Source organism: Rhea americana, unplaced genomic scaffold, assembly GCF_003343005.1.
Source record: "Rhea americana isolate MKP2758 unplaced genomic scaffold, rheAme1 scaffold_27, whole genome shotgun sequence".
Classification (NCBI taxonomy): domain Eukaryota; kingdom Metazoa; phylum Chordata; class Aves; order Rheiformes; family Rheidae; genus Rhea; species Rhea americana.
In genome coordinates this window covers 3387180-3413110 of record NW_028186390.1, presented here as the reverse complement: position 1 = coordinate 3413110, position 25931 = coordinate 3387180, and the positions used below count along the sequence as shown (strand labels likewise).

The following is a 25931-nucleotide window of genomic DNA, read 5'->3' as shown; positions in this document are numbered from 1 at the left end:
TCCTGTGTTTTCAGATGGAAATGTACTGTCTCCTTCCTGACCTTCATTTGCAGTCCACGCTTATAAAATATATTTTTAAAGTGACTAAGAATAAAAGATTTGATTTATGTGGACTTATTACTAAATGCTGGTTAYAGGCCCTCCCATAATTAGCCAGCTTTTTCCTAAAAATTTTGCAAAGTATTAGTTAGGAAATTACGTTTTTGCTCTTGCAAATGCCGTAGTATGTGTTTAAACAAGAGTGGATGTTATCACTTCTAATGTGCTTATATGCATTTCCTGTGCTTAGATATAGCCTAGTAATAATAATACCACAATTACCAGAAAGTATAATCTATAGTATAGTCCTGTGTAAATCAACATGTAGCTGAATGAGTTACACACATCCTGTAGGATACCACTGCCATTCTAAATTGTTTCCTGTTAACACTGTGCATCTGTAGTATGATTGCTGAACTGTGCTCAGTGTGACTCTTAATTTACCATGCTGACAGTTACCATTCTACAAATATTAAATGGGATATAGACATAAATATATGGTTACAAATCTAAAGCATAGTTTATTCACAATAGCCTGAACAGGAAACCAGAAAAAAACTGACCTTGAGATGAAATAGTTTTGGTGTTTTAAAAATACTTACAGGATTTTCAGTATGAATGCAAAACCATTGCAAATATATAAAATGCAAGTACAAAGTTCAGGATTTCAATTTGTTAAAACTGAAAAACATAGTTGTTAGATTATTGATATAATGCATACCTGGGTTTTATATGCAGGAAATCTGTATCTATAATCTCAGATGCTCTACCATTTCCTGCAGAACAGAGTATCTTTTCTTCTCTATGTATGCATCTACAAGTCAACACCTGAAAAATAATMATTTTCAAAACTAATTTTATATAGTTAGATAGAAAAAGCAACATATAAACTAAAACAGAAATATGTCACTATAATTGCAAGATACATTGCTATCATACTTAGAATAATTTTACAGGATTTATTTAACAGAGTGTCGCTGTCATTTGGACTAACTATTGTGATCCTTTAAATAGGGGTCTATGTCATTTAACATATCTCCTATCAAAATTTTAGTATATTTTAAAACAATAAAGCAATTTAGAGAAAATATATTATACGAAAACAATTATCTTTCTCTTTCTGATACAATTCTACTATACTGAAACAATTCTAACAATAATAATGCCAGTCAATGCACAACTATTTTTGTCTGAAAYGTATTTTTAAAATAGCCTTTTTAAGTAGTCCCTTTTTCTTTGAACTTCAGCTTTTCTGGGATATGTTAAGTCTGCTAGAAAACAAAGAAGCCATTCAGATCTACAACAAAGTACTTGCAGGATAAGGTTTTATTGTCTTTTCTGCACTGGCCAGTTGATTCCTATGGTCATTTTATGTTTGTTGCTATTCTTTTTTTTTTTTTTTTTTTTTTTTTTTTTTTTCTCTGGTCTGATCTTGTATAAAAAGATGCTTAGAGATCTGATCACCTCTACTAAAAACAGTTTGGGATGGCTGCCCTTTTAACAATGATTGAATAAAAGAGACTAAAACTAAATTTGCCTGCATATACTAATGCAGCTGATCTCATATTATGTCGCTCCCTAAGAAGTTAATACCAATTTAGGACTAATAGTTACCTGTTCATTAATATGTAATAGGATAAGGGGAAGCCTGGCTATTAAAAACATTGAAAAATTCGATATAATATCTTACGGATATTCTAGGGTGACTGCACAGAATCTGAATCAGCTAAGGAAAGGCTGTACAGCTTTTCTGGATTCAAGCTGACTCCTATGGTACTGCTTAAGTGCCACAGAAGTACACCTCCTTATGCTCTTGATTAAGTGATGATTTGCTAATTTGGGTACAGTGATGGATCTGAGCTGTCCCTGCCCACTGTGGAGCTGTGCACCTGATATTAAGTCCTCTGAAAACATGCAATATAAGGAAAAAATAGCAAAGAGGCACTGAAAACTGCAGCTGGATTGACAAAGGGCCCAAACTAGCAAATCTGTCTGCCTTCCTGTTGACTCTGCATATAGCTCTCAAGTGCCTTTGCACTGCAATTCCCTAGTCCCCAGCTCCAAGCACACCATGCTGAGACCCTGGACAGGTAATACAYATTTGGCCTGCACACACATGCCTAAATAGCTCTGCACAAATGGTGCTGTATCACTCCCGTGCTTAAGCTAGGCCTAGAAGCAATACAGCCACATCTGTGGGGCATCGTATTTGCACTAATAACCCTGCTRGAGAATATGAATTCTGCTGGTCTTAATCTCTCTGAATCTATTTCTTCACTCCTCATTATTTTGTCTACTTAACCCTGATCTCACTCGTCATTTTCATACACAGTGTTCAACAGTTACAGAAACACGGATGTCTCTCCTGCTCAGAGAGGAGACAGACCCATCCTTGCTTACAATCTAGTAAGTATGAATGATTTAAAAAGAAACTTCCAAATCTGTACTGTCATCTGAAATGCAGATAACAGTACATTTACAAAATATGTATGCACTTTTTAATGATACACACACTTTAGTCAGTTACAAAGAGCAGGTAGAATTATCAAATTATGTCTTATTTACTGCTAACTTTTTAGCACCACCTTGTGGACATTACTAAATGAAATAAAAAGTTGAAAAGCAACCAAAATAGTGCAGTCATTTTGAAAAAAATGAATTAATATTCACAGAGATTTGTTAAATTTGAGTAAAATAACTACATTACAAATGTAATTCCTAAAAAAATATGAAATAAAGTRTATAATAAATGTTGTCTTCAGTGCACTCAGATGTCTTCTCCATGTTTTTCACCAGCTCTTCTGAACATCAGCCAAGAAGAGTGGTAGCCCTCAAAACTATTTTTGTTCCTTCTTGATTGATTAACTAGCAGTGTTTGAACCCTAACTCTATTACTGCTGTGTAAACAGGCCTTAACTTGTGTGAGTATTCCAAGCAACAGGACATTCAAAAATCGGAATTATAATACTGCAGACATGAAGTAGGACACCTCAGGTACTACTCTGTAGATGTAAACTTGAAAGTGAGAGTAGTTTCCAAGACATACTTTGAAGAAAAATAATCTCTGATGGAGATGAATGTGGACTTTTTAAATGCTTGCTTGCTTAAAAACAAAAAATAGCAGATTAAACTAATGGATTCCATTGTCTTGGCAATTACATCTCCAGAAATTACCTCAATGCTTGAGATAAAACACTGATAACAGTAACACTGTGTTAACTGATATATGGGCAAATCAGTAAAGCAGAAAAGTGCTAGAATTTTAAACAAAATGAGAAACTTAAATTCTGGCTAGCACACAACCATCTTGTGGATGCCTACATGAAAAAAGATTTGGAAGTATAATATTAAACATTGAATTGTATTTTTTTCTATTCTTGTATCTTCTAGAAGTAACTGCATACAACTTCTTATTTACATAAAATAAAGGTGGAGAGGGAGATGACAATTTGAACCCGTTTGGATTGTCAGCTGACTTTGCTGAACTCTGCCTTTGGAGCTCACAGGAATAAGAGCAGCTTTTATGTCTCTAGCACAGTATCGGAGTGCAGACCCCTCACTTCGTGCCTCTTCTTCAAAGATGGTTTTAGTAGATATGAATGCTGTTCTAGATAGTTCACTCACTTGCGCATTTCTATTTCTAGCTTAACTCTGACAAATACGTAACTACTGAAGTGAGGCACACAAACTCTTCAAAGAAGGTTTTCTTGAAGCAGTTGCATGACAAACATAAGAGCATCGCTCAGCTTTCCTCACTCCTTGGAGCTTTCTGGAGAGCTTGCCTCCAGCTGAGAAAACTTCTTTTAAGCAGTTGCCTCCTTTAAATTCTTTTCTCTCTGCTAGACTGTATTGCGTCTTAAAATAAGCTTGCAGAAGTTTCTCCCTTCTCATCTCTTCTGGATTTTTGTACACGCACAAACTCTTCCCAATTAATTGTTGTAGTGGATCGAATAAGCAGTAAATCATGCTTTTGTTGAACAGTAATTGGGGCTACCAACCAGTTGTCCGTTTTATGCCCTGTTTCTGACTAAAATGGACCATTACAGGGGAAAAAAAAAAAAAAAAAGAGAGAGAGTTCGCTAAATTGAATGAAATGAATAAATATACAAAGCCAACGAACTCTGACAGGGGCGCTCACCTGGCAGCTTGGGGAACGTCTAGGTGACCTAGCCTCCAATAAAGCCAGGGCAAAGCACTCTTCAGGAGAAACCAAGCGCAGAAAGCCTCAAGCTGACTAAAATCACAGGCAAAACGCCAGGGAGAGCGAGATCGTGGGGCCGAGGCGGGCACAGCCCCGCTCGCTTGGGCAGCGGCGCGCACCTGAAACGAAGGAAGGGGGCGAGGTGAGGCCGTTAACGGTCGCGGGTGGATGTCCGCGAGGGAGCCCTGAGGGGAGAAACAGGCCGAGCGTTAGCGACCAGCCTTCCGGCGCCCTCGGGAGCAGGTAAGGGCAGGTGGAGGGCGGAGCCCTCTCCCGCCGGCCAGGGACGCTCGAGGGGCGGCAGCGCGCCCGCCCCGCCATGACCCRCCTCCGCCTCCTCCTCCTCCCTGAGGCAAGGTGCCGCCGCCTCCTCCCTGCTCACGGGGGTTTTCTGCCCCCAAACGCATCGGCGCGGCCACGCCGCCCTCCTCGGCCTCACGGCGGAGCTCTGCCCTGTGTGGCGCCGGGCTGCGAGACCACCCCGCGGCGGTGTCCCCCCACCACACACGCGCGCGCCCGGCCCGGCCCGGCCCGTCGCCATTTTCCTGCCTCTCAGCATCAAGGAGGGTTGTCCACTGCGGTGCTACGACCCTGAAATGCCGCACACTTCCAAAGCTAAGATCTGTAAGCACTGGGGCAGAGATAACAAAAATAAGTTGTTTATTATTAAGTAGGGCAATGCGAATGTCTATGGAATGGATGAGATTAACCAGCCTGAACTAGACTGCGAAGAATATTAAGCAGAGGTGGTGTGGCATATGAAGCGTCAACAGTGCAGGCATAAAAATAGGTGTTTACAGGTCACATACCATTACTAGACCAGTTACAGTAATTCTGTTCTGTAGTAAAGAACGGAAATTGCAGCTGACCTGAGGAAAAGACTGATATCACGGGAAACATTTTGGAGTGATCATAGGTACTAAAATACATCTTTTGAACTACTATAGCTATCTATATATCAGTAGGGGAGGCAAACTTTTAACATAAATAGATCTGCTAAAATTCCTGGAATTCCAGCCAGTGGAATGCTGGTATGGAATTGTCCTGGTATAATTGGCCTTTTAAAAATACAGAATTACAGAAATCCATACAGTCCAGTTCGGTCAGTTAAATGCAATCGCTAGTACCAGTTTTCAGCAAGGAAACAGCTACTTGATAATTATCGCGAATGGTATCTATGTGGGCAGCTATCAGTAGAGGAAAGAACAAGAGGACAGAAGATCCCCTGGCAAAAGTAGAATGGAGGAGAACTTGGAAAGAGCATTCCTGACTGAGGCAGCTTTTATATTACTAGTACGTTATATGTGGACCCTATGGAAAGCTGGTAACATCATAAAACCCATAAATTTCAAGATGAGATAAAATTAATATCTTTAATGACGCAAAAATTATAATGTGTTGCAGTAGTCTTCGAAGATAATCAAATTAGAAAGAATATGCTATTTTAGGAATACAGCTGGAATGTAAATTCAGGGGTATACCTGAGGAAGGGAAGTGCCTATTTGCTACATTTGCGTTTTGTATTTCAGATTCCAGTCCTGGAGAACAGGGAGTGGAACAGTGCGTTACCAGAGCCATATTTGGTACCGAGCTCTATGTTACTGCAGCTACACTTCTTATGGGAAAAAAAAGACAAGAAGAACCAGAATAGTATTCAGAAGAGAAACTGAGGGAGAGAGAAAATTCCATTCTCAAAACAGCAAAAATAAGATGTAAGATCTCCTCACAGTGAGCTGGCTTCTTCCTGGTAGCTCATATAAATTTAGCCACTGAAGCCTGTACAGAGGAATCTGGTTTAATCTAGAATTGTGTTTTATTCATTTTTTTTTTCTCTAACGCAACATTTATTCATATTTATAATGAAGAATTTGACACTTTGATTTACCAGAATAAAACTCTTCAGTTTGCCTAACATTTATTAGGGCCTTACAAATCTGAGAGATCCGATGTGCTTTTACTTCTTTGTGGGGGATAATGAATGGAAAAAGCAGTATTGCTGACACCATTATGATTTTCTACAATAGAAGACAAGTCTAGAAGTTCCCATAGCTACAAGACTCATTTTGGGAATGGGCAGTCAGGGAAGCAAATTCCTCTGCAATGGAATTTGCAGATTACCCAGGAGTTGTGGGTAACTGGTTCTTGGGGACTTTACTCAAATGGATTCCACAACATACATTCTTCCCTATTCCTACAATAATACATCTTTGGTAAGGGAAGTAAAAGAACATTGCTTTCGCCCACTGCTTCATAATCTTAGAGGAAGAGGGATGAAGTAAAGAGTTAAGGCCTGAAGACTGTTGACTGAGAATCATCTGCTTTGTATGTTTTGAACCAAGAAAGAAACCTGTTTGGACAAGAAAATTCAGTGTCACAATTCAAAGTAAACTCTTCCGTAAACAGTATTTTTTATATTTTTTTATTATAATGTTCAGTGTTAAGGAAGTTACCAGCTGAAAAATGAAGATTGAAGTGGATTAGAGGAATGAGATTAAATACCTAAAGCAGCTTCAGAAGCAGTCCATTCCATAATAATGTAACCCTGAAACAGATTGTGGAGAAAGATCAGAATATCCCTCAAGATATATTTTTAAGAAGTTATCTTATTAAAATRTCCTGTCATGCAATTGGTATAAAGTCTATATTATAAAACACTGGAAAAACATCTTTACGAAAAATAGCTAGACCTACACAGGGACAGTTAGGCCAGAACAACTTTGGAATTAACCAAAGAAAGTTTGAGCAGAAAATAACATACTTTATAAAGGAAACACTTCCGTTAATGATGTGAAGAGATAAGATGTCATACTTGTTTGCCTTCCTGACCGTATGAAATTTACCATCTAAAACAGAATAATCTGAACACAAGGGATGCTGTTACATACAATAATACTATTTTCACATTGAACTCTTTCTTGTTTATGTAGATACTTTGGACCATTTATCCTCCATTCTAGCTGCAGGCACTACTACTGTTGGCCTTTCCTTGAGGAATAGCAATGTTTTACCTGTTTTATATTAAAAAAATGGAGTAATTTTTTTCCCCTTGAATATCTCATAAAATTAAAATAAGACATTTTAAAAAATGACAATTACAATACAATTTTGAAAATACAGATTTTTTTAGAATTGCTTCTTAAAAAATCAGTTGTTTTTTTTGTTTATTCTTCAATAAGGAAATATTTGCTAAATCTCAAAAAGATGAGGCAACATGCTGGTAAAACTGTTGTCTTTTAGTATCTTTACACAGGAAATATTACAGTTTATTTTACTTTTTGTGCTTATTAATTCCAAGTGTATTGTTTGGAAAAACTAAAGGGGCTGTAAACCCTTTGTGAATATCCTTAGAGATTGACTATTAAGATTATTTTTAATTTAACTTCATTATTTGTCTCAAATAAAATGAGGCATTTGCTATTCTTTATACTGAGTGTATTCTAGAAAGGACAAACTAGATTATCCTTCTTACATGCCATCAACATAACTTTGTCCCACAGTTACACTACTGCAGCCTTATTCATGACACTGGAACTATTCAGATGGAAGTTTTCATCACAAAAATTGCAGCAGCAGTCACAGGTAAGTAAAACTGGGATGAGTGACATGAAAGAGACTGTATGAAATATAGTGTTATATTGAACTCTGTTTGCAAAAATATATATATGTGGTAAAAATAACCTTGTGTTTTCATAAAAGTACTTTGTCCAGAGACTTAGAACTTCCTTGAATTTTTTTTAATAATCTCTTTCCTGAAAATCATCCAAGTACATGACACTATATAAAGATACTTAAAATCATTTTTGTTGGGTTTCTGCAAGAACTGATTCCTTACTGAATTAGCATATCAACTGCAAGACCAGTTTCCACATCATCCATTACCTTGTGTCACTTTTATTACAGAAGCTAGAAAGAACTTTTCTGAAGGGTTGTAGCCATTCAAAATTAYTTAGTATAAATCCAGTTATTAAAGTGATGTATGTAGAATACATCCGTGAAATTGTGGTGCTAATCTCTTTTGCTTACAGTCAAATTTATGTATTTTAAATGTAATTTCTCTGCACTTGGACACTACTGGGGACATTCATGCTATCTAAGTTTATGCATGTAGCTGGTGCCTGATATGAGTGGCTGATTTTTCTGTTCTCATTATTAAAGAGATAAGGTTCATCAGGCTGTAATTCAAAAAATCTAAATTAGGCTGCTTCTTCTGAATAGGGTCACTGAGTTGTCTCTGTCTATTGACTACACAGGGAGACTGGATTTCTGATTTAAATACCTTTATTATAAGCCTAAAACTAAGCCAAATGACATACTAATCCAAACAGAAATGTAACAAGTATTAGCAGAAAATGGGATGGAACAGACTTTGCAAGATTTTAGAAAATCTTAGGAGGCAGAGAATGAGAGAGAGAGCACCCAGGACCAGAGAGGTAAGACCAAGGAGTACATAAAGCCGCTCGTGTCAGTGAACAATGCAGTCGATGCGGGGGATGCAGGAATCACACACAGTAACAGGAGTGTAGAGTAGGAAYGAAGGGAAAAACAGTATTCTTGGTGTCAAGAACAAAGGAGAATGTTTGACCATGAGCCAGCAATGTGCCCTTGTGGCCAGGAAGGCCAGTGGTATCCTGGGCTGCATTAGGAAGAGTGTTGCCATCAGGTCGAGGGAGGAGATCCTGCCCCTCTACTCAGCGCTGGGGAGGCCTCATCTCGAGTACTGTGTCCAGTTCTGGGCTCCCCAGTACAAGAGAGACTTCGAGCTACTGGAGAGAGTCCAGTGTAGGGCTACAAAGATGATCAGAGGGCTGGAGCACCTGCTCTATGAGGAACGGCTGTGAGAGCTGGGCCTCTTTAGCCTGGGGAAGAGAAGCCTGAGGGGGGATCATATCAATGTGTACAAGTACCTGAAGGGAAGGTGTCAAGGGGACGGAGCCAAACTCTTTTCAGTTGTCCCGTGTGACAGGACAAGAGGCAACGGGCAGAAATTGAAGCACAGGAAGTTCTGCCTGAACGTGAGGGGGAATTTCTTCCCTGCGAGAGTGACAGAGCACTGGAACAGGTTGCCCAGAGAGGTTGTGGAGTCTCCTTCTCTGGAGATCTTCAAGGCCCGCCTGGATGCAACCCTGTCTAACATGCTCTAGGTGACCCTGCTGAGCAGGGGGGTTGGACTAGATGATCTCCGGAGGTCCCTTCCAACCTTACCGATTTTATGATTCTATGATAAGAGAATGAGGAAACAACCTCTTTTCTGAGGAAAGAATGGGTTCCTGACATAAGTGGAGAAAGCCACCAAATACTAGATGTGGAAGTTACATAGGTCCTTCAATCAGAGCAGAATATTAAGATCACATACAGAAGGTTTGTAGGAAGGGAGGGATAAATTCAAGTATTCYGCTAGTTCAAATGCAGAATGCATTTGGTCTACAGAACATCAAAGTGCACAACTCTAATTATCAGAATACAAGGTAATATGAAGATAATTTAGTATTTTTTTGAGTGATTGAAGGTTGCATAAGCCTCCATGCTCGTTAGACATTAGATTTAGTTTCCTGTATTCTTGAGAAATGGGTAATTTGGATCTATGCCAGACTTGAATAACTATAATAGGCTATAAATTTATAAAAGGAAGACAGTAGATATAGGAACTGCTGCTAAAGGTGTAAATTTAAACTAATACTGCCTCCACCCCCCTCAAAAAACCCACCTTGTGCAGAGACCATTATAATCAAAGGAGATAGGCTATAAAAGTTGTAAGTCATGGAAAAGTAGTGATAGAAGATGGGAACTTTTAATTGTGTGTATTTGACCTTTTTATGATTTAAGTGTGAAGACTTAAAAATCAAATGCTTTACATACAGAATTAGGAAGTATGTAGATTATAATGTTACTCAATTTCTTTTTTTCCAGGATGCTTTTTTTAATGAAAGACAAAGCACTATGACAGACAAAAGAGTCCGCAAAAGAATGAGGATCTGCCAATTCTCAATGCTACAAATCAGTTTCTCAGCATTTGCATGATGAAAACCACAGGTAAACCTTCATATCACTGTTCAGCTGTTTCAAATACTTGATTTCTACCTTTCCATAGAAATCTCGTGTCTATTAAAAATGCGAACCATTTTTGAATTTCAGCTTTGTTCTTTTTCTAGTAGTGCTATAAGAATAGCTAAAGGCTAAATGTATAAAGTGCCATAAAGTATGCCTCCAATGTAAATCAATTTGTTGATTTTATCTTGCTCAAACTGTGATATTCTCAACTCCTTGAGAGTGGTATGTAGTTATTACTAAAGTAGTATGTCAAAATACATTGTGGTTTGTTAATATCGATATTAGTAAGAAGAGAAAACCTGTAACAGACCAACAAATGAATTCAGTATCATAAAGCACTGAATACTAATTTCTAGAGTAAAGATAGTCCAGAGCGCAAGATTAAACTAAAATAGGTTTCCAAATAGAAGAGAGACTGCATTATTTTCTGGGCTTGATGCAGTCCAGCTGAAGTGAGCATTATGAGTGTTCAATACATTGATAAAAAGACCCAAGTCACATCTGTATTTATATTTTTAAACCAACTATCATTCTGATGAGTCATTCAAAATCCCCTAATCCTCCCATTATGCCTTTTTGGGGCATCAGCAGTTAGGTCTTATTTCTGGAGTTACAGCTTTTTATTTCTTTAAAAGTCCTGTACAGCCACGTTCCAGTTAACATGCTGACAAGACATAAGCAAATTGTTTCAAATATTTGCAGATTCACAGAATCCTTATGCCTTGGAGGGCCCTCTGGAGACTGTCTAGTCCAGCCCACCCCAGGTCAAAGCCAGTTGCTCAGGACCATGTCAGATTTGGTTTTGAATGTCTCCAAAGATGCAGACTCCATGATCTCACTGGGTAACCTGTTCCAGTGTTCAGTCACCCACACATTTTTTGTTGTTGTTATATTTAAGTGGAATCTCCTGTATTTCAGTTTGTGCTCCTTGTCTCTCATCCTGTCATTTGGCACCACTGAGAAGAGTTYGGCTCCATCTTCTTTACACCCTTCTATCAAATATTTCTACACATTGACAAGATCCCCCTTAAACTTTCTCTTCTCCAGCCTAACCAGTTCCAGCTCTCTCAGCCTCTCCTCATATGAGAGATGCATCTGTCCCTTAAACATCTTAGTAGCCCTTCACTCCACTTGATCCAGCATGTCCATGTCCCTCTTGCACTGAGAAGGCCAAGACCAGACACAGCAGTCCAGCTATGGTCTCGCCACTGCTGGGAATAATCACCTCTGTTGACCTGCTGGCAATGTTTTTCCTAAGGCAGGCCAAGATGCTGTTGGCCTTCTTTCCCTATATACATATTTGCAGATACAGCCTGATTTAAAGGACGTGATTAGTGTTATGCTTCCTGGACCTGCTATATGCCAGGAAAGTATAAGACATATTTTCTTGCTAATACATCTTTCATGTCAGTATCAGGGATGGCATTTATGCTCATTACATGTTTTTCCTGAACACATGGCCTATTAAAAATACTTGTTTAGGATTAACGTACAGTGCCCTGTAAAAACATCTATGCAGTGTGTATTTATAAAGACAGTATTGAAAATACGTAAAAGTAAGCCTGTATCTCTTCATAGGAATGCARGAATCTTGGAAAAAAGCAATTCTAAAAGATAGGAATTCTCAATTTCACCATGTTAGTGCTAAAATCTAAAGATGGCAGATTAATTACAGTTATGTTTAACTACTTCAGAGATAACCCTTGTAGCAATAATATCCAGCTCATAAACTTCTACAGTTTCAAAAAGCATTCCATACTGTTTCAGCAGCCAAAAATCCAGTTCTCCCTTATGTATTCTTTCAAACCTTCCACTTCCTCTGCAGCTGCCACAGTGCAATGGTAGACAATACATTGACAATACTCAAATTTTCTGTAGAGAAAGGTCCATAGACTTGTCAGTGGGTCCTCAGGCAGCCTAAAGCAATGAGATGTTCTATTAGATTTGTTTGTCTTGGCAAGAAAGAGAACAACCTTGTTCTTGAAAAATCTACATTTAGTTCCTCAACTATAAACAATTTTCATCAGAGCTTTCATCTGCAGTATATGTCTTTGTTTGGCAAACAATTCTCATTGTTTCTAATTATACATGTCAAATTGTTTCTGTTCTGCATGAGCTATGATGACTTAAAGGACTGAAGTTTCATGTAGCAGAAAAGTTTCATGTAGTTTTTTCCTCCTAATTCAGTGGTACTCTTACTGCCTGGGTTGTTCCATTATTTCTTTGCATTTCTTAGAGTCTGTTATTGCAGAAAACAGGAATGAATAGGTAAAGCAAAACTTCTTGCTGTTAGTGCCATACCTATACAGCTGCCAATATGCAGTCTAGTTAATGACTTTTTACTTTCTGGAATAGAGTTCAAAGCAGGATGTGAAACAGTCTTTTAAAAACATGCAGAATCAAGGTCCTTTCCATTCTGATTCCTGTTAAAAAGGTCAATAAAGCTATGTCAAAAAGTCCTGGGAAGGCATCTCGACTCTTCAACTGCCATGTCCAGGCAAAAAACCCAATATATTCAGGACAATGCTGTAAATCAGACTTAAAGTTAAAAAAGGCAAACACCTTTCATACTGCTCCCAGCTCTCACATACCCATGCTGAAGTGAAATTAAAATTTAGATGCTAGGAAATAGAATAGCTCTTCGTAAAACAACATTAGAGTGGCCCAGGTGGCCACAACCTGCACTGTTTTTTCCTAGATGGAAGGACCTTTCAAAGTGCCTCATAACTGCCTCTTAGTCTCGGAGATGTTAAATATCCTTCTTAGCTTTTTCCAATGCAGACCAGATGTTGTATTGTGATAATTTTCTCATGGGCCTTTTCCATTTTGACTCTCCATCAGCTAGGGATCCAAAGAGATATTACTTGAAAAACAGGAACTATAAAAGAGCCAGGAACTTATAAATTAAAACATAAACATTAATTTGTTTTCCAAGATACAGATGTCTTTTGTCAATTCAAGCCTTGATCTCACCATCAGTTAAAGGCAACGGTTGTTCTATGGAAGCATGCACTGGAAATTAGCCAATGGGTATTAACTTTTGGTTCTGATTGAACTGGGAAGAATTTGAAACAGAAACCCAGAATTAAAAGTTCTGACAGTAATGGCTGATATCATTTGAAAATTTTAATGATACGATCAGAAAAACTATCTTACCCTAAGGAACTGTAGTATTATTAAACCTTTCAGAGTGGGGTCAGAGAGTTTTAGAATCAGTAAGGTTGGAAGGGACCTCTGGAGATCATCTAGTCCAACCCCCCTGCTCAGCAGGGTCACCTAGAGCATGTTAGACAGGGTTGCATCCAGGCGGGCCTTGAAGATCTCCAGAGAAGGAGACTCCACAACCTCTCTGGGCAACCTGTTCCAGTGCTCTGTCACTCTCGCAGGGAAGAAATTCCCCCTCACGTTCAGGCAGAACTTCCTGTGCTTCAATTTCTGCCCGTTGCCTCTTGTCCTGTCACACGGGACAACTGAAAAGAGTTTGGCTCCGTCCCCTTGACACCTTCCCTTCAGGTACTTGTACACATTGATATGATCCCCCCTCAGGCTTCTCTTCCCCAGGCTGAAGAGGCCCAGCTCTCACAGCTGTTCCTCATAGGGCAGGTGCTCCAGCCCTCTGATCAACTTGTAGCCCTACACTGGACTCTCTCCAGTAGCTCGAAGTCTCTCTTGTACTGGGGAGCCCAGAACTGGACACAGTACTCGAGATGAGGCCTCCCCAGCGCTGAGTAGAGGGGCAGGATCTCCTCCCTCGACCTGATGGCAGCACTCTTCCTAATGCACCCCAGAATACCATTGGCCTTCTTGACCACAAGGGCACATTGCTGGCTCATGGTCAATTTGTCATCCACCAGCACAACTTTAAGTTGTCTTCTGTGATGCTAGGGGTCTTTCTTTCTGCTTTCCTGATCTATTTTTTGCGCAGGGACAAAAATCTGTCTCTGGGGAACTGAATCCTATGGTGGTTGCTGGCACAAAGGGTTACTGCAAAGTGGCACCACCACAACTCTCGGGAAGAGGACAGGGCTGGGAGAGGTAGCAAAAAAAGGTAGAGACAGTGTAGGTGCAGCGTAGTATCACAGACATGAAAATATGATTAAATAACTGTATTTTTAAAAGTTACTATTCTGATAAAATATTATAAAAACATCACTATTGCCCTTTAATAGGTTCTATAGTAGTGTATCATTTACAGAAGTAAATTAGAAAGACAAAATACTGTCCTGTTAATAAAACATGAATTTTGGTATGAAGGAGTCTTTCTGGTGAGTTTGTAAGAAGGTAGAACAAAAGCTTTCTTCACTTTTGATTAAAAGGGTGAATGCACTGGTGGTCTGTAGGGATCCTAAATTAAAGTGGGAGCAGAGTAAAGAAACAAAAATCTTGGGGTCTATGCCAAGAAGCGCTTGTCTTTTAAAGAGGATAAATCAACCAGTTTCCATATGTGTGGTCAGATTTTGGTTATCCTGTAAAATTTCCTAGTTTCATTATTTTTCTTGCTTAGGAAGAGAGGGAAGAGTAAATCACACTCATGATTAACCATCCAGTTTCCTAGGATTCTGAAGACATAACCATTTTTGAGAATACATACGATACTCTTCTTTTTATGTATTAACTTAAATTCTCAAGCATAAAATCCCTTCTTGTTTTCCAGTTAATCAACTCCAGTATGCCCTGAAGGAAGGCAATCCTTTCAATATCTAACTGTATGGCATTGAGCCATATTATAGTACCTTTCCTTAGTCCTCGGGAGCTCTATATGGAATGTTAGTTTTAAATGATATTTCCTTACTTAATTTAAGTTCAGATCACAGCGCAGCATGGAGAGAATGCTTGCTTTTTCCAGAATGTTGGAGATACTAGAATATAGACTCATCAGCTAAAGTATCTGTGATTTCATTGTATTTTTGTTAAATATTAAGACATTTGATTTGATCCATACTCCTGTTAAGGTTATCTAGTAAACTTTTTACCTTGTACAGGTGTAAACTTACCAGAGGAACAACAAGCCTTTCACTCCATCCCACAGTAGCACCAGTGTGYATGTGCTTCTGTCTCATGTGACATGTCCATGCAGCCTTTAGATTAGGGCTATTTCCATGTCACGTATACACTTTCTTTGGAAGTTATGATTTACCCTCCCTCTTCCTTTCTTTCTCCATTTCTGCCCACTAATATGTTGAAAAAAGGAAATCTACAGTATATGACACTTACTTATCCTATAGCAAAAGTCTGATAAATGAGCTGGTACTTTAACTTGCCACCTATTAAGGGATACAGTTTAAATATGTTACTTCATCCAAATGCATGATCTGGAATCTTGTCAAACTAGAAGGCTGTTCAGTAGTTTTGATTGATACTTTGAAGCTTCCCAGAAAGAAGTTTAAGAAAGAAGTCACTTTATTAGTCTTCCTTTTCAAGAGGGTGATAATATATAAATTAATAAAGGTATCACTAACAAATTAATAATTTGGTAAAACTTTTTTGTATGACAGGAAGCAAGCAAACATCCATGGAAGTGGCAGTCAGATGCTTGAAACAATTCCCAAACCACCTAGCTGCAAAAACCTACACTGTTGAAAACCAAATGTAAAAGAGAGTACTATGCCTAAATTACATACTTGACTTGGAACTGAAATATCATTCCTGAGACACAGAAATAATAGATCACTTTCATATATTATGAACACAAGAGCTCAGAGTTCAAGTAATATATTTAGTTTTATAGTAACATATCAAGCCGTGTTTTCTGGTGGTTTAAATATCCATAATGCCATCAGAAATCTAACTTTTTTTTTTAATGTTAAATAACTTGATATATCAATATTATCTCTTCAAATTTTGATAGCAATAAAAATGTAATGTGCAAAGATTAAAAATAGTAGAAAGGCTAAAGGCAACCAAAGAAAACATCTACAAAAATGTGCATAATAAAATAAAGAGATAAGGACAAAGATTTACTATCTTTTAAACACAACTTTCATGTGCATTAATTTTTTTATGAATCATTATGCCCATCTTTAAATAGTAACAATTTATTCTCTAGTCACAGCTCTTCATTCCCTTTCACATCAATTTTATACACCTACCTAACTCTTCTGTCAGTGGAGTTGCTGTAACTCTACATTTGTTTGAGTTTACAGTCCTGCTCTATTTTCTTCATAAAGTCTCATAGTGCAACAAGAGATGCGTATTACTCTGCAACTTTTAGCAATTAAGCATCTGTTTATGATGCACTGTAACTGAACATTTTATCATACATCTTAGCTGAGGAATGTAAAACAGTTTGCTCTTTAGTGTCTTGCAGTCCCAGGATGCAGCCAGTTTTTTTTTCCTCCCTTCTTACACAGGCATATACAAACAATTATAATTTCTGTTGCATTCCTAATATGAGAAGTAGCACTGAATGCTTGCCCTGTTCTTATGCTCCTCCCTAGACATCCACCTTTACCAATGCTGACCACAGGATACCAGATTAGGTAGACCTAATTTTTGGCAGGTCTTTTGTATACAGTATTTATCCTGAAATGTTGGATATTTTTCCTTGCTTAGTATACCTTCATTTAGCTAAACACGCCAAAAACACTTTGATCAAAATTATTTGGGAGGAGACAGGTTTTCAAGTGCACAAGTCCTTCTTTAGGTATCTTAAATGCCTGACAGTTGATCTGCTTTCTCTACCATAGATAATACTTGAACTTGTAAATCCTGCCTTGTCTGTGTCCTTCAAACATCAAATTTGTAAAACTACCAAATAAATACTCAACAGCAGATTTGGGCTTTTTCTAGAATAAGAAAAAAAATTCTTTCTTTTACATCAGAGATTATCCTTACTGTAAACTATAGAGAATTTAATTGTTGGAGTAGGGATTCTGAACAATGATTATTCCCTCCTACATTTCCCGAATAAATTCTTGCTTTGCAAATTCTTCTTTTCCAAAACTCTCTTATTACAATTTTACTTACTCATTTTCTTTTCCTGGGCCATAGCTGCTCTAGATTTCACAGCATACCACTTTGTGTCTGTACTTTTCTTGATGAATTGTTCATTCCTCATCTTTTAAGTGCAGGGAATTATAAGTAGGTGTTCCTACTTCATATACTGTCCCCTTGAGGGGTGAACTAGCATCTGCTGTTCCCTTTCAGTCTCTTGAGGAAGGAACACCTTACAATCCTTTAGTGGCCTCATTCCACACTTTGGAAAGTGGAAGGTTTTTATAGCACACCCTGGTTCCAGTAGAATTTTCTTCCAGATAACTATTTTAGTGCTGTGTATTCCTAAAGTCTTAATATTCCCTTCCTTAAGGGGCAGACTGAGGTGAAAGCTGAGAATAAGCATTTTTCTCAAAGTTTCTGCCCTGCGTCAGACAACTCATCAAAGATGCTCATCCCCTAAAACATAGAATTCTATTTCAAGAAAGGCTTTGGTTTTCTAATAGAAACCAAAGGAACCATTCAGGAACTCCCAAACATCAACAAATATATTTTTAAATTGCAAGCATTTCTGTGAAGTTCTTTATAATCTGCTAGTAAGGTCATTTATAGTTTTATCAATTAATTTACAAACAACAGTGACTTACTTAGATCTCTTTATGTTATGCAGTAGTTATGTTTATGAAATTTGCAATCTACTAAAGGATGAAAATCTAATTTTTAGTTTTGGCTCAATAGGAAGTGAACAGTTATTTTAAACTACACTGTCAAGTAGCAGATAGTACATTTACAGGGAACTTTTAAGTGTCTCTGAAGTGAAGCTTTCATCCAGACTCCTCTTGATCTGGAGCAGGAAATTATTTCTGTGCTTTCTGATGTCCAGACAGGTCCAGATCAAAAGGTTTGTCCTTTTTTCTTTTTTTTTTAAATCAGACATCCACCTGTAGGAATGATACCTTGTGTTCTCCGCCAACACAAAAGGGTTCATTCATATCATGCCCTATTCACATGCCAAATTTTTCCTTACTCTCAAATTCCAAGCAAGCCAATCTCACCAAACTTTCTCTGGATACACTATATTCATAGAAAAAAGTTGTTACATTTTCAATTAAAGATGTAGGATGTCTTTAATTTAAAGAGCAAATTGGACTTAAGTGCATAGCTGCCTCCTGCTTAAATTTCACACAGATCTAACTTGTAAATTCAGTGAAAAGCAGCTCTTTCCTATTATCTCCACTCAAAACTCCTCCTGGTATGAGTCTAAAAACTTAGAATAAAGATCGTATTCTCACATCCACTATGTCTATTTCTTACAAGGTTATGTTACTGAAAACAGTAATTCTTTCTGCATGAAAAATGTCAGCCTACGAGTTTAAAAAAAAGGGGGGGAGGGAGTTATAGATGTTTTAGAATTGGCATTTCTGCCAAATTTCCCTAGATTTCTCTATACTTTCTGGCTATTTTACAATCACCTTTATTATTATAAAATAGAGAACAATCATATAGTAACCCATTTCCTTCAAATTGTGAAAATGTATGCTAAGCAAGGAATGCCCACTACTGTCATTCTGAAATTTGAGATTAGTTTTTATCACAGATTTGTTTTCACATTTCTTTTTACCTATCCTAATGTTCTTCCTAACAAATATGCTAGCTTTTCCATTATTCTGTGCTGAAACTAAGTATCTCTTTAAGGATGTTYCCAAAGCTTCCAGATTCAGTTTCCATTTTTTTGCTGTTCTTTCTGTCTGAACAAATTTCTCAAAGGATGTTATTCTGCCCTTATATGAATAACCTAGGCTTTTGTCATCCAAATACTCATTTATACCATACAAATGTTACAGAAAATCATTCTGGTAATTCAAGGCAGGATTGGGGTTTGCAGTGCTTTAGCAGATTCAGACTTAAAACAGAGTTCTGGAGACAGCATCCTTATTTCTGTCCCTGTTTTTCATCTCTGTGTAGTTCACTATTTCCTACTTGTGGAAACAGTCTTCAAAAACCATGTGTTGATTTCTACCCATGAATGATGTTTCCATATTTTCCAGCATTATGAAGACTCTCTAGTTTATTGCAGAGATTATCAGAATATCCTTAGATTTTCTAAGTATTTCAAATCTTAATTGTGCTAAAGTCGTCATTGACTGGTCGTCCACAAGATGGGGCTTCTACAACAGAGATCTCTCTATCCAAATTTAAGATTCTGATTCAGGAGCTATGGATGACATCACAGTTCACAATAACAACATTTTAGCCCATACCTTTAAATTCTGTCACTGGAATAGTTCTCACAAAAGGAACCACCTTTCCCATTATTCTTCGAGTAAGAACAGTATTCCTTCATTACATTACAACAACAGTAATTGATATTACCTTGAAAAGAATAATAATTTATTCTTAAACACAACTATGTTGAAATATTTTTCAAAAAGATAGAAATACTTAAAATGACTTTTGCTGTCTTGTTTTAATTTATAGGAAGTATTTATTTAATCAATGTGTGATTGGTTTGCTAAAAAATGGGTCTTGGGATCATCTCTCTCCTTTTGTCAGCTAAATAAGCTTAATAAACAAGATTTTCATAATCTATAGGAATCTCAGTTCAAAAGCAGGACAGATTAACTGGCACTATATGGTTACTCTGTTGTATCCCTTTTAATAGAATTAAAGAAATCAAGAAGACTTCCCTGCATGATTATTCCTGTTTTCTGCATGATGTAGTTATTTTCTACAAGTTTTTGCAGGAAGCACAGCGTTCCTGTCACTGGGACAGACAACAGAAGTACAGAAGTACTTGTGCATACAAAAGCAAATACTGGTACATATTTTGAGCCTGCTCTCCTCCAAGAGGAGGGTTCACATGCATGTGGAAATGACGATTCCAAATGTAAAACTGAGCCTTAAGAAGAAGARATCTTTCCAGCCAGATGGTAGAAATAACTTTCCAAAGAGTACTCCTCCCCAGTGCAAGAGAGAGTTATTCACATGCACCTAAYACATTTCATAAGAAGTTTTCAGTGGTTGCTCTTCACATTTCTTCTGTTCAGTTTCCAGGAACTTGTTTTCCATGCTTCAATTAGGTAAGCTGACATGGACCAAAGTTTCAACAGAAAGTGCAAAACTCTACCCTTCAGAATAATCGCCCGCAGAAATACAAAATGAGAAAAGGGATAGGGAGTGACAGTGCACTGCAAACCAAAGTTAATGATGTTACATTAGGAAAAAGTAAACATACTAAGTTGTATAAATGGCATTTTTGTACATACTAAATATTTTCTCTATTTAACAGTGAGGTTTTCACTGGAGTGCTCCAGTTTTGAATGCTAGACTTACTGAGAAAGTAGACCAATGAGAGAGTCTGCAAGAGAGCAAAAAGCGTCAGAGATTTACAAATCATGATGTGTTAGGAGAGATTGAAGTAAACAAATATGGTAACAGTCTTCGGATACCTAGAATCACTGCAGTAATGCAGACAGGGCATGTAATAAAGGGTTTAATTTGGAGAAACTTAAATATTAGGAAAAACTCTGACATTACAAGGGATTAGAACACAGTACCCAGAGAAGTCATTCAGTATGCAGAAAAGAGTTTTCAGAAACATATATGGTTTTCTGTCAAGGAACGATAAAGGCATGGTTTACCTTGGACTGGGACAGAGGCATATGGCAGAGGGACGGACTACATAGGTTCTCAGGGATCTTTTCATGTATTATGATATGTCATTGCAGAAGACATACTACTGTCTACAGGAAGAAATTTCTGAGATTTTAGGCCTCAGGGAAACCAGTAAAAGTTGGAGAAAAAGGAAAAATTAGGAGAAGGTGAAAGACAGGTGCATTAAGTTGTGCAGCAAAAGGCATATTCTACCTGCAGGAATGTCAGATGTCCCAATGCTGCTTGAAAGAAGAATGAGCATGTTCAATACTATTGTACTGTTGCAATGAACTGAAGGCTTCATGGGGAACTAAGGGTCTCCAAGATAAAAGTCAAACTCAGATGAGATGATGCCATGTTAAACTTCATACTCCTCGTTAGTTGAAGTAGCTTTGACTTCTGGACCTGCTACTGCAAGCACCCATCATTTCCCCATATCTCAATCAGAATATCTCAGAACCTGCTGTCATGGTTCCTGATGATTTGCACACTGTGCACTGGAGACCTTGGGATAGAGTTTGCTCCTAGAAAATGCAGCAAAAAAATTAAGAAAGACCAACAACTCAATTAAATGAAATTTTTAGAAGACTATTCAAAACATAGATTCGCAGTTACTGCATTTCCATTGTGAGTTGAGTGCTGGTCCAGTGTTCAAGTCTCCCAAGGCTGGCCATGCAGAAATATCAGGAAGTCACACTCCCATTCGAACAGATKAGTTATCCTGCAGTGATTTTGATTCCTTAATATTTTGCTGTTGGGAACTTCACAACCCATTCTACTTCCCCATACTTTTTACCTAGTGCCATGTTTTCTTATTCATACTTTCTAAGAGTGTAAGGAAAAGTGAAAAATAATGTAATAGTATTAGAACTGTTGTAAATCACCTGGGAGAAATGAAATAATATAAAATAGTCTGGAACCTCTGGGGGCTATCTGTATACCGTCTACTGCATCTGAAACCACTCCTAAGCCATTTTGCCTAACCTGCTTTTAAAAGCCTTCAGTGAATGAGATTCTCAGGTAATCATTTCCAGTGCTAATCTACCTTTGTAGTTTGAGATAATTTCCTAATGTCTACCTTTAAATCTCTAAGTCCATTACCTTTTGCCCTACATCCCCTGAACATGGAGGACAATTTATCCCTTTTCTTTTCGCAGAGGCCTTTTATGTTTTTGAAGATAATTATCTCTTTTCCCCAAACTTTTCTTTAAGGTAACCAACCCCAATTCTTTCAGTCTCTCCTCTCAGATCATGTTTTCTAGGTCTCTGATCATTCTTGAAGTCAAGATTGTGATATGTATTACACTAAGAAAAAAGAAAATTGACTAGTAGACAAAAATTACTGTGAAGCTGGGTAGCAGAGGAAGGAGGAGATTACTTTTATGTGAAGATTGTCTACTTTATTATTTTTTTGTCAAAATACACGTCCTTTTTCTACCATGTGACAAACTGGATAGGTCCCCAATATGTGGACCGGCATTATCCTTCTTGGTGACAAAAACTTTCAGATTTGGTGAAAAAAGCTATTATGCAAGGGAACTTATTTAGGTCAATAATGGAAAGCGTATTATTGACAAGATGGTGTCTTCAGGATAACTGATATATATAATATTTGTGATACTGGGAAAATTTAAGCGAAAGTTTAGGTAATTTTTAGTAACATGGGCAAACTACTGTACCACAAAGTGTGTTCAAGGCAAATATATTAGTTTCATAATTGCTTTATTGTGCTAAATTCACTCTCTCTTGGAAGCCAATACACTTTTGTAATCTATACTCAGAAATGTCTGTGATTCAGCTAAAATATGAACAAAACTGGAAATAATAGTGTATTTTGGTAGATTCTGTGTTCTTTGTAACCAAGTAAATTAACTCAGTCATTCCCACAATCAGATTCCCATGTATAACAGAAGAATGGAATTTAGTGGTATTCCCCGAAGATATGTATCATATTTTTTCCAGATAAGTTTTTAAAATTAGAATGTACCCTTTTTATCAGTGTTACCTGGACAATCAGGGTAGTCTCTGAAACTGTGGGTTCCATGGCATGGAAAGATTTCAGTCAGAAGTTAACTGGACTTCTCTATATTAATTGTGAAAACAATTTCTTTCCAGGAGAAAGACAAGACATGACAACAGAGGGTAAATGCTGGGAAGACAAGGCTGATGGAAGAAAAACCTTCTTCTTACTGAGGACTGAACAGGTCTTTCAAATACTTTTGGTGAGCATGACCAATTAAATATATATAAAATGTTATCCAATAATAAAATGAACATGGGTCATGTAAAATGAAGTCACTATTTTTTTTTAATTGCTAAATCAGGCAATTTATTATGTCAGTTTTGCAGATAAACTGTTAACTAGAAGGACTCTTCAGGTCCTCAGCGGGTTTTAGATTTTAAACTCCAAAATAATTTTAGGGTTTTTTAGTAGTATAGTTCATCGTATTTTGGAGTCAAAAATTCCAAAATAAAAACATTCCATTGTTTGCATCCTTTATAAACATTTTTCATACCTTTCCATTTTGTTTTTAAAAATGTATTTCACTTAGAGGACACTAGCTGCCAAATCATAACTACAAAGTGGCCAAAGCAGACCTGTGTATGACATTATCATACTGAAACTTATCAGAATATTATTCCTGTATACTGGCAAATTTCAGTAAAAAATCATTTGTGAGCTCCCAAGCCCCAATGAAAAAAGGATCTCCTACAGTACAAACAGCTTTGTAAGGGGGACCTGCTTTGTTCTGCTCTGTAGTCACCTCCAGCACTGTGTACATACAGGGATCACCTCTGTGTCTATTTTCACAAAAGCAGATCTGTCTAAGCAGTCTACGTTCTTAAAATAGTATCTACGGAAAGTAGTTACAGTGAAGCCTGCCAGATCTGTTTATTTTCCGTTACTTAATGCTGAGAAACGGTGAAAACAGTTCATGGGTTCTCTAGAGCAAGACCCCACAAAATGGCTATTGAGCACTAAAGACAACCAGTATCTACTTTGAAAAGTTCTTCAGCTACTTTTTGATCCCAAGCTGCAAAAAAAACCTCATAGCTGTTAAAAGTAGCAGCCTCGCAGTCCATTCAGGTCACACCACAGCGTATAGGGTGCTATTACAAGGGCAGCCTTTCTGTGTTTGTGAACACAGRAATGTTTACATTTGCAGTCTCTGGGACTGCTGTAAAACTTTTGGCCCTAAAGCACAAAGTTATTATTAACCRCCTACCTGAAAGAATAATAGTAAATGGCCTAGAACAACAAGTGGCTTAAAACACCCCTACTTCGAAGAAATCRGTAATGATTGGTAACTGTTCATACTCTTTCCGAGCTCTCCTGACTGCAGAATCTGCCATGTGGCAAAGCCAAACATGAAGTGCTTCTTCTTTGGTCTCTGTGAGTCCTTCATCAGAAGTAGATCTTTTCTGGCACTTGACAATTCCCCATCTTTTAAACTGAGCCTGGAGTTACAGTGTCCTGTACGTGCTCGTAGACAAGGTTTAACTGTGCTTAGCGCTTACTGCTTTCCCTTTTGGTGATTGACTCAAACTAAAGGCAGTATCTGTACTGTGGCACTCCGGAGTATATCCCAGCTTTGTGCTGACTCCAATTCAGGGTGAGACCAGAGACCCATTTCTGTATGCTGGTTTCCAAAGAAGGGAAATCGCAGCATGTCAGCCAAAAGGGAGATTTGACCTGCTCCTGCAGGACCTCTATACTGTACGACTGAGAGAGCAGGTTGGTGGGTACACTGAGGCACGTGCCTGGCCTGTGGACTATGCATAGTTACACTAACTACGCAGGCTTACTATCCACATTAGGAAAAAACCATCAATAACAGCTGAATAAAGAAGTCTTTTCAATTGCCAGTAATCTTGTTCCCAACGCTGCCACCMTAACTAAAAATATCTGTGACTTAGCTGGACTATCACCTTAAGGTTCTCACAGAAGATAGTTCTGACATTGCCATAACCTTGAAATCAGCTCTGGGCGAGGTGGTGGTTCACTGGCTAACTATCGCTTGGCTTCCTAATTGTCCTAAGTCAACATACCTATAYGTTGAACACCCAAATGACCGAGTCRTGCACAGGAGTCATCATTATACAGCAGCCCATTGCACACCCTTTCCATCATGAGTAATCCTCACCATTTGAGCACCATTTGTTTCCTGTTTCTTAGCCAAACTAAAAATGTGTTTGAACTSCATAAATGCCAGTAACAACTTTTCCATTGGTACAGATTATCTATTGAAGGCACTTAGGTTATTCACTGATAAAGCAGCAGTGCAAACCTCCTTAACAGGAATAAAAGGAAGTATTTGAGGGAGAAGCTACCTGGATAAACAGCCAAAAGTCTGCTCCCAGTTCTTCGAGCATGTAAATCCCCCCAGGACCTCTCAAATGTTTAAGTAAAGGCTGCAGGGCCAAACGGATCAGCGTGGCTGGTGGATGCCTTGACCTAAGACAGAAACCGTAGCGCAAATTGGGATCAAAGCAGATCAGCAGAGGACACCAGAAAATCTAAAAAACTGGCCTTACAATACCAGATTACAGAGACTGCACTTTCTAAATATTCTCATTGTGCCAAACTTGCTTAACTTTAAAAGAATAYGGTAATAAAAATGGATTGATGGTCTGAATTTGAAAGCTGAGAGCAATTAAGAACCATCTCAGATGAGAAAGTTGGAAAGAATGACTAATGGATGAAAAGCACATGAAAATGCTTTTCCCTCTGTCCTGGCCTTTACACRTGTGTTGGTTTATTAACACAGTGAAAGCTGCAGGCGTTAACTTTGTTGAAACTTGCATATTTTTCGGTAAGTGATTAAAACACAGTTTTATAAATAACAAAAAAAATATATATAGGGGCTAAGTATATGGTTTATCCTAGCATCTGCTTATGGGCGAGACGCCCCAAAGGCCACTGCGGCCTCGCACTGACAAGGGCAGACAAGGGGGAGGGGGAAAGCGAGAAGCAGCAGCCGGGTGGGGAGTGTGCGAAGGCCGGTGGGCGGCGGGGGCAGGACGGCGCCGCCGTGGCCGCGCACACGGCGGCCGC

At 38.1% G+C, this 25931-nt stretch overlaps 1 long non-coding RNA gene across 5 annotated transcripts in view; it reads left to right on the top strand.

The window, feature by feature from the left end:
* LOC146594128 (uncharacterized) overlaps positions 1-23149 on the top strand; it is a 40198-nt gene extending 17049 nt beyond the window's left edge. For 2 of the 5 annotated variants that reach the window (XR_014896245.1, XR_014896244.1), the window contains 5 exons: positions 2372-2445; positions 5770-5952; positions 7738-7819; positions 10148-10270; positions 22991-23149. This is a non-coding gene — a long non-coding RNA (uncharacterized LOC146594128). Of the gene's footprint in view, positions 1-2371; positions 2446-4608; positions 4865-5769; positions 5953-7737; positions 7820-10147; positions 10271-22990 lie in introns of those variants that run through there. The other 3 variants (XR_014896246.1, XR_014896248.1, XR_014896247.1) reach the window with 3 other exon arrangements.
* Positions 23150-25931: the final 2782 nt, after the last annotated feature.